The sequence below is a fragment of the Pinus tabuliformis genome, chromosome 1_1 (assembly GCF_031772625.1).
Source record: "Pinus tabuliformis cultivar Carrire ecotype Pingquan chromosome 1_1, CPIR1, whole genome shotgun sequence".
In the NCBI taxonomy this organism is placed as follows: Eukaryota; Viridiplantae; Streptophyta; class Pinopsida; order Pinales; family Pinaceae; genus Pinus; species Pinus tabuliformis.
In genome coordinates this window covers 786,628,398-786,637,543 of record NC_142297.1, presented here as the reverse complement: position 1 = coordinate 786,637,543, position 9,146 = coordinate 786,628,398, and the positions used below count along the sequence as shown (strand labels likewise).

The following is a 9,146-nucleotide window of genomic DNA, read 5'->3' as shown; positions in this document are numbered from 1 at the left end:
CTTCTCTTCTTATTTCACATACTTGTTTTATTTAACAACCAAACTAAAAAGCTAAAATGAAAAAAATTAACTACTATAACATTTATATGGTTTTTAATTTATATGAGCTCATATAAATCTAGCCCTTGAATTATAAGAGATTAAGAATGCCTTCTATTATTACTTTGATTCAAATTTGATTTTAAACATATTTTGATTAAGGAAGAACGTTTTTTTGGTGAGTCAAAATTTTATTAAAAATAAAAGTATTTGGAGAATATTTTTTTTTGTCAATATTATAAACACATTATTATTTTTTTTGTTAATAATAATATTAATAATTTTTTGTTAATATTATAGATAGAGTATCATCTTTTTGTTAATAATAATATTAATAAAATTAATTAATTGATTCAATTTATTAATTATTTTTATTGATTTTTTTTTAATGTAATCCAATTTCGTAATTTTTTGAGATTATTTTTTTTAATTTAATATTCCAATCTATATTGTTTTTTAATAAATAATTTATTTTATTTAAATTAGTTTTTCAATCTAACTGTTAGAATTTATTATTTTTTTATGTGGCTATTTTTATTTAATTTGGTGCCTATATCTCATTTTGAGTCTATATAATTATTCTAATGTGATTTTTACTAGAAGATGTTTCATATTAAATATATTTCTTAAGAAAGATACTTTTTTCAAAGTTTTTAGATTTAAATTTTTTTATTGGGTGGTTTTTGAATTTGTACTTAAAAAATGTTATTATCCATTCATTTTTTTATCATGTATTTAACAAAAGTGATTTATTTATTTATTTTAGAATAATACTGAATTTTTTTTATTTTTATTTTTAATCAAAATTTTAGTTTACTTTATTTGACCAGAATATCTAGTAATTTGATTATATAAGTGAAGATGCATTAATATTAAAGATTTTAATAAGTAGATTTTACTGTTACTTAATTTAATACTATTATTTTGGAAGTAGTTTAACATGTGACTATTATTTTTTTTTTACTGCTTGCCATTTAAAATTTATAAATGAAAATTTATTTATATTTGTTTAGCTATTTGCTATTTAAAATTTATAAATGAAAAATTAAAATTTAATATTGAATCTCTAATAATGATCCTCTTTATTTTCCCGAATCTACGTGAATGTAAAGCTCTTGAGGTAGGATAGCTATCACATCACTGTGTTGCTGCATGATGACATAAGGGAAATGGTAAGGTGACATCCATTTCTTGACCTCACCTCAAGCCACAATCAATGCAACCAGACCATGAGCACTCACTGAGCATTTACCCCTTCTGCATGATATAGATTTGGACATAGTTATTACTCTATCCATCATCACTGGTTTGCTCAAATTAGTTCTTTGGTACCTCATGATGGATGGAGTAACCATCAGAAAATTGGGTGGATCAAAAATCCATTAGAGAGTTCTCTTTGGGAAATCTCCAACAAACCTCTAACATGGTTAGAGCTTACACATTGTAGACAAGCAATGGGTAAATATACCAATATCTTGCCCATGGATGTGTAAATTTGTCTTGTGATTAAGGAGTGATTCAAAGTTTTTGAGTTGTTAAAATTATTTGGGAATTGCATTTGATTTAAGCAATGTCAATTTTAACATAGTTAGATTGGTTTTGAATTTTGGATTTTTATACAAGAGTATTTTAACAATGCATTTTTTCACTATTATTTTATATCTTTGATTTTTATAATAATATTTTTTTTTTTAATTTTTATAATAATATTTTCCTTCTAATTAATATAGTTAGATTGATTTTGAATCTTGGATTTTTACCCAAAGAGTATTTTAACAGTGCACGTTTTCAACATCTATCTTGTCTGCATCTTTAATTTTTATAATAATATATTTTTTTAATTAAACTAAAAACCTTAATACTCTAACAATTTAATTTTTTTTTTTTAATTTTTTTTTTTTATCTATCATTATTATAACTAAATTAGATTGTAAATTTTAATTATTTAAAATAAATTTTAGATATATAAATAAATTCTTAAAAAAACCTAAAACATTTCATCACTATGGATTACATTTAAACATTCAATCGGAGCTGTCTATAATGCGACTTTTTGGAGATTCCGGTGACGGAATCCGGCGGAAGAAATTGAGATTAAATCATGATTTGTTGCAGTTAAAATGGTTTTTTAACTGCATATTCGGATTCAGCACCCTGAAAAACCCCTGGGACGCTTTGATTGTGCAGAAACTAGCTATCAAACTTGCGATTCCAATAAATTGCTGCCGAATTTTCACCGAAAAAACCGGCCAGAAAAGCTTTCAAAAAGTCGCGTTATAGACAACTGCCATTCAATCCATGTGAATTACATTGCTGAAACTTAATCATTCAAGATCCCCAGAAATCTTCAACCAATTTCTCACAAAATTGACGAAAAAAGATGCCCGGAAAAGGCAAAATGTACGGTTACGCTGCCTTTAAGGGAGCCTAGCATATTCGTCTATGTAGCGCTTATATGTATGTGTCACGTTTTCTTTAATCGCATGTGCCACGCGTCATTTTTAAAGAGGAATATCTATTTATGCAGAATTTATAATATATAAAAAAATTTAAATTTAAAACGAAAATGATTAAATTAAGAAATAAAAATAATATTATTTATACACCATGAAAACAAATAAAGGTTATATAGTAGCTAGTATTTGTTGAGTTTAAATATAGCTTAATTAAACAGAAAATTAACAAAGACGTATTTCATCATAAAAATAAAACAATTAATAAAATATTGTTTTGTTGAATGTTATCACCAAAAATTAAAAAATATGATCAACTAATATTGTTTATATTGACATAGATATATCTGTGTCTATTTTATTTTTATTAATATATATAATTATTCACAACTAAATCTATTAAAATATATTTTTAATATAATAATAAATATTTTAAATTGAAAATACTGTGAAAAATTTATAATTCGTGATAATAGAAATAATAGAAAAATAAATAAATCAAAACGTTAAATAAAAAAGAAATAAAACAAAAAGAAGAAATGGAAGTTACTAAACAACCCATAATAAAACCTCAACCAATCATTTTACAAATAAATAAATTTAAATAATAATAAAAAATAACAAAAAATGAATTCCTAATATTAAACTATGGATAAGCGTCATAAATTTTTGGTCAAAGACAAACTAATACCTAGTCAAAGACAAAACCATATGAGTTATACCATGAGCGTTGGAGGTATAATAACTTTTTATTTCATGACATTAAAACTAATCAAAATATTTATTTTAGTATGATAAGATTTTAATTAATTCAACAATTATGATTATTGTTTGATAATTGCAATTGCAAGATAACTTATTGTTTCCTGAGTATACATTTTTTCCTTTTGGTTAACTTTAAAAACTAAAAATAGATTTTTGTAAAATAATTTTTGGTTAGATGTTTTATTTAAAGAATATATAAATTAATTCAATATTATAAAAAAAATTATGGAATATTTAGTTATGTATAATTTACAGATTAAATATATCATTTAAGAATCTTTTATCAAATTTCACATAAATTTGAAAAAGAAAATGTTAAAAAACTTTTAAATAATTAAATAAAATAATATTGTTGATGCACAATGAAAATAAATAACTATAATTTTTCATTTTATGGGAATAGGTGAATCAAAATATTTATTTTAAGATAATAACATTTTAATTAATTCAATAATTAGGGGAAAAAAATTTCTCTTTAGGTTAAAGGGTTGATTTTAAAAACTAAAAATAGAATTTTGTTAAACCATTTATGAAATTGAATAGTCATTCATGATAAAAGTTTATATCTGATTAGTCTTAAGGAATAGTTTAGTTGGTTGAGTTCCAGTTGCTAAGTACTTTGCCAATTGGGAGGTCACGGGGTCAAATCTCTTTAATGCCCTTGGGGTTAGGCCCGCCATATTAAGCCCAAGAGTAGAACCCTTAGGGTAGATTTGCTTTACAACCCTTCTGATGGATTTGCCAGAATTATCTTCAAATGGATTTGCCAGAATTATTATTGTGAATATGCCAGAATTATCTTCAAATGGATACCAACGACCACTCAATGACGACAAACCAATTGAAACAAAAATTATATGTAAATATTCATAATGATGATAAGCCATAACACCAATAATGGTAAATTTTAGAAAAATAAATATAAGAATAGTATAATTTTATAATATATAAATAAAAGTTCAATATTCTTGGGTGGGGTAGAGGCTCATCACATGAGTGAGGGGATTGGAGTCGTTGCCACCTGACTGATTCCTAAAATCATTAAGAAGGGGACTGACGACAAACCAATTGAAACAAAAATTATATGTAAATATTCATAATGATGATAAGCCATAACACCAATAATGGTAAATTTTAAAAAAATAAATATAATAAAATGATAATTTTATAATATATAAATAAAAGTTCAATATTCTTGGGTGGGGTAGAGGCTTATCACATAAGTGAGGGGATTGGAGTCGTTGCTACCTGACTGATTCTTAAAATCATTAAGAAGGGGTGGCGTGACTTGCCCTCATGCTTTATATGTGCGAAGGATGATTCTTGTCATTATGACTCATGTTGTTAGCCTGCAATTTCTAGATCCTTCAAATGGTTTATTCACGAATGTATGTGGAGCAGGGCAAGCGTGGGTCACATGAGAGCCTCTTCGGTATCGCTGCGAGTTTGAGTTATGGTTTGGCTAAAGGCATTAGCTTGGTTTTGAGGGAGTCTGCAAAGGAAAGCTTGGAACATAAAAGGGTTTCTAAAGGTTTTTTGTGTGCTTCCTCACAAAGGCGAAAGCTTTTCGTCTCAGGGTGCACTTGTATTTGGTCATTGCTCGGTGGTCACCAATCTTAAAACGAAAGTTGGTGAGAAGTTGGCCTTTGATAGTCGTGCAAAGCCTAGTAGTGTTCAGAGGGTCACTGTGGCTCAATATTTTGGAGCTAGTCTGGGGTTTGGCTTTCTCTTTTGTTCCAACCTGCATACTGAGGTAACCCTATGGCTCTGGATTTGTATGTATGGTCATCTAGTTATTATTAGTTGCCTGGTGTTTTCGGGGCTTATTATCCCTTTTCTAGTTGAGTTAATGGGTACCCTGCTGACTCAATCAAAATTCCCCCCTCTTGAATTTTGTGTCTTTGTATGGGATGATTGTCCATCACCTTCACCTCTTGTGCACCTTTCTTTTGTGGCGGAGGCTCTGGTGTGTTGGTTCTGTGCTGGTATTTTTTAATTTTCTTGTAGGGGTTTCAAGTGAGGTATCTGGTATGTGGTTTTGAAGAAGTGGGGAGAGTCTTGACCCCTATAATTGCAGGAAACTTAGTCTGTATTCTTGAAGTGTAATTGTCTTTGGTCTTTGGGGAAGCACGTCTGTGGCCTTCTCCTTCTTGAGGTTTACAAAGTGTTGTGGATTTTCTGGTTTATGATGCATTGACAACGAGGCCATCACTGTTAAGGCGTTAGGGAGTGTGGCTAGTCTAGTAGGACTCGTTCTTAGGCTCTTGCTTAGGCATTAGAGGAAATTTGAGGTCTAAAATGGGCCTCCTAAGAAAAAAGTACAAACAAAATAAACTTTATAAGAGCCAATAGGATTCAAGATGATTATGTCAACATGAGGATAATTCACCATTTTTGGAGTAAAAAAGTAAAAAGATTAAAAAATTGTAAAACTACTTTTTCAACTTATCTTCTTAACGTTTTACTCAAATTTCAAGTGGGAGTACTTCTTGGATGCAAAATTTAATTCCTCATCCAAGGAGTACCCATGTTGCATACTTTCGATGGACCCTGGTAATGGTATCTGAATCTTATGTTTTTTGTTTGCATCATTTTCTAATAAAAAATTCAAATTCTTTTGTTTATTACAATGAATAACTCTTCTTAAAGAATACATGTTTTCTATTAAATTTATTATGGTTAGTTTTATTATCAATTATATATTTTTTGTTTGCATCATTTTCTATCCAACTTTTTTTAATAGAACATATTTTATTTTAAGTTGAACATTTTGCTTTTCAAATTTTGGTTAGTTTTATTATCAATTATATGTTTTTTGTTTGCATTATTTTCTATCTCACTTTTTTTTAATGGAACATATTTTATTTTAAGCTAAACATTTTACTTTTTAATTTTTTTTGGTTCACATATTTATGAATAATTCTATTAAAAACCAAGTTTAAAAAAGGGTAAAATTATAAACATTAATGGTCGAGAAATCCAAAAATAACATGTTTAAATTTGTTATTAAAATAAAATGTTTAAAATACTTGTTATCAGGCTCAGGCTCTCCAGCTCTATGCAAAATTTGTGTATATACAATTATATTTAATTTTAGATTATCTCACCATTGAAATTAAATTCTAATAACTAACCACCCTATCAAACCAACCACCTTATCAAACCCTCTTGCTGTCTTATATTTACTTCACATTAAAAAAAAATTAGACGCTAGTGTAGGTTTCTTTGAAATTTGAATCGTTTGTATAGATTTTAAGGATGGTTATCATTAGAATTGTTTTATGGTGTAGAAAGAAATTTTCATGTCTTTGATGATCTGAAAGGATTATTATGTGTTTGGTGTTTTTCATTTATATATAAGTGTTTTTATGGAGGGTGATATATGTATGTTTTATTTCCATAGTATCTATTTTTATATTTTTCTCTTTTTTAATTACGATTATTCGATATAATTAATATATAAATCTCATTGTTATGTTTAGGAAATGAGGGTTTTCTATATTTAGGTCGATAGGCTTTTCTATGCATCAACAATCGTCAACACTTTTACTTTGCTCCGTTGGATCAAGTAAGACACTTTCAACAGTTGATTTCAAGTGTGACTGCTTTTTCCAAATATCTGTTGAGTTGCATTACTACTTTTTCCCATTCTTCTCCGTTGGATCAAGTAAGACACTTTCAACCGTTGATTTCAAGTGTGACTGCTTTTTCCAAATATCTGTTGAGTTACATTACTACTTTTTCCCATTCTTTTATGTCACTCTTAAAGATATTTTTACTATTTTTTCACTGCAAATTGTTGTCGCTGTTCTTCTTCCCTAACCCCTAACTTTTGGCAAGCATTTGTGTGAGTCAGGGAGGATTTGCTGGTGCTTTCAATGGGAACCGGGCAGTTCGATCGGGCATACGATTACGACAAGGTGAAGCGATGGGGGGCTGCCCACTGGGCTAAGCCCATCTTCAAAATCGTGGGCGATGCGGTGTCAGACAATGTTGATCACGCCATGAGCATGGCATTCGGGCAAAGCAGGCGCAATTACGTCAGGATTCAGGTAACCTGAAACTGCACGTCTCACGTTACTGTAGAGGTTCTGTGAAAAGATCAAGAAATCAAAACTGGAGTAGATTGTAACTTAATTGTCCTAACAACAGCAAATTTCAAGATGCGTTTTTTTTAATTTATACCCATTTCTTGTTTTCTGAACAAGATCGTGCTTTGGGTATTTACAGGGGAGCGGATTCCCGGAGAAATGCATGGGCGATGCCGACGATCCGAGCGAAGAAAATGTGAAGATGCTGATCAATTTTGCAGACGGCATATTGAAGCAAAAGAGCCTGGAGTCTCTCCCCTTCGGAGGAAAACGAAAGCTCTCCCTCAGCAACGCCGAGAGGCTCGACTGGCTCGCCGAACAGGTGGTTGCAGAGCATCTGTCAAGACTTTCGAGGCCCATTCCCACTGTACTGCTGAAGCAGCCGAGCCCTCCAAGCTCACTATCGAGCTCCGCACGCATATCGCCCTAACAATTCCCAATCATTCTTCAAAATGACTTGTTTTGACAGGAAGGGAGAAAAAAATCCGGAATGCAGGCACCCTCTGCAATTTTTTAGTGTTTTATATTGATGGGCCAAGTAGGTAATTAACGGTGTTTGTTAGATAGTTTTTGCGGCTACTGGATGTAGCTAATTAACGGCGTTGTTAGATGGTTTTTGCGAGCTGCAATTAGTGACCGGAAGTAGATGATTAACGGCGTTGTTAGATAGGTTTTACGATTAGCCATAGCCGCCGGCTTGCAAGCGATAAAAATCTGAGATCCGAGCCCAGCTGTGCTGTTTGCTGTCTGTACATTATGGTCCTAATATGACTATACGTGTGGGCGTGACTGTTCACTGTAACTATATAATGGTATTTGGTTGGATTGATCATTAATGTGTGAAGGCCTTCGTACACTGTAGAGGATTGGGAATGTCTCCGTATGACTGACAAACTTACACATGAAGTGAAATATTTTATGCTGAATTAGCATTTCCCTTGTAATTTCCTTACTAGTTCAATCACATCAAATTCATCAGATTCTTGCAATGAAATATGATTTTTTTTTGGTTAGTTTGACCTCTGAACAATGAAGAATAACTGGAGTATTTTTGTGATGGATTTTGATGTTTCTCCATTTCAATATAAACAGTTTACCTTTTAGTTTTTTAAAGATTTTTTTAACCATTTTCTTCATATATTTAAAGCTTCAAAGCTTATACAGTTGCATTGGATTTTTTTGGTTGGTTTCACACCCGGTATCCATCACTCTAAGGATCAGAGAGATGTTTATCTTTTTATCTTCTGAAAATGTTTGACTTTGTTTTACATGTCTCTGTGGACACTGATTGACTTTGTTTTACATGTCACTGTAGACACTGATCTGTACGTACTTTTTACTTTTATCAGTCTAACAGTGGTAGAAAAAGGACCTGGGGCATAGACTTGTGGACTTTATGACTTACAACTCATCACATATTTCTTTGTGCTTTGAAATGTTAAAGCTGCGAAATGTGAAAATGGTTTCTCCCTTTCTTATGACTCACAGCTCATCACTTAGGCACGTAATTACTTATTGGCAATGTCTTGTTTATCTAGCTTGTTTAGTAACTTTTGTATGTTTTCTTGGAATAATTTGGGAATTTAACCCAGTGACCTTAGGTGGTACTGAAAGGGTACAAGGTGGTGAATATTGCCCCTACAAATGGAATAGGTGGTACTGAAAGGGTCCAATGTGGTGAATATTGCCCCCACAATAGGTGGTACTGAAAGGGTCCAAGGTGGTGAATATTGCCCCTACAAATGGAATACGGGATTCTAGAGAATTTTTGGAAGACGGGATTCTTGAGAATTTTTAG

At 30.7% G+C, this 9,146-nt stretch overlaps 1 pseudogene across 1 annotated transcript; it reads left to right on the top strand.

Annotated features, from left to right (window-relative positions):
• Positions 1-7,135: 7,135 nt before the first annotated feature.
• Positions 7,136-8,361, top strand: LOC149216352 (patatin-like protein 6 pseudogene; annotated as a pseudogene). Its single transcript, XR_016250086.1, has 2 exons — positions 7,136-7,309; positions 7,488-8,361. The product of XR_016250086.1 is annotated as a patatin-like protein 6 pseudogene (transcript).
• Positions 8,362-9,146: the final 785 nt, after the last annotated feature.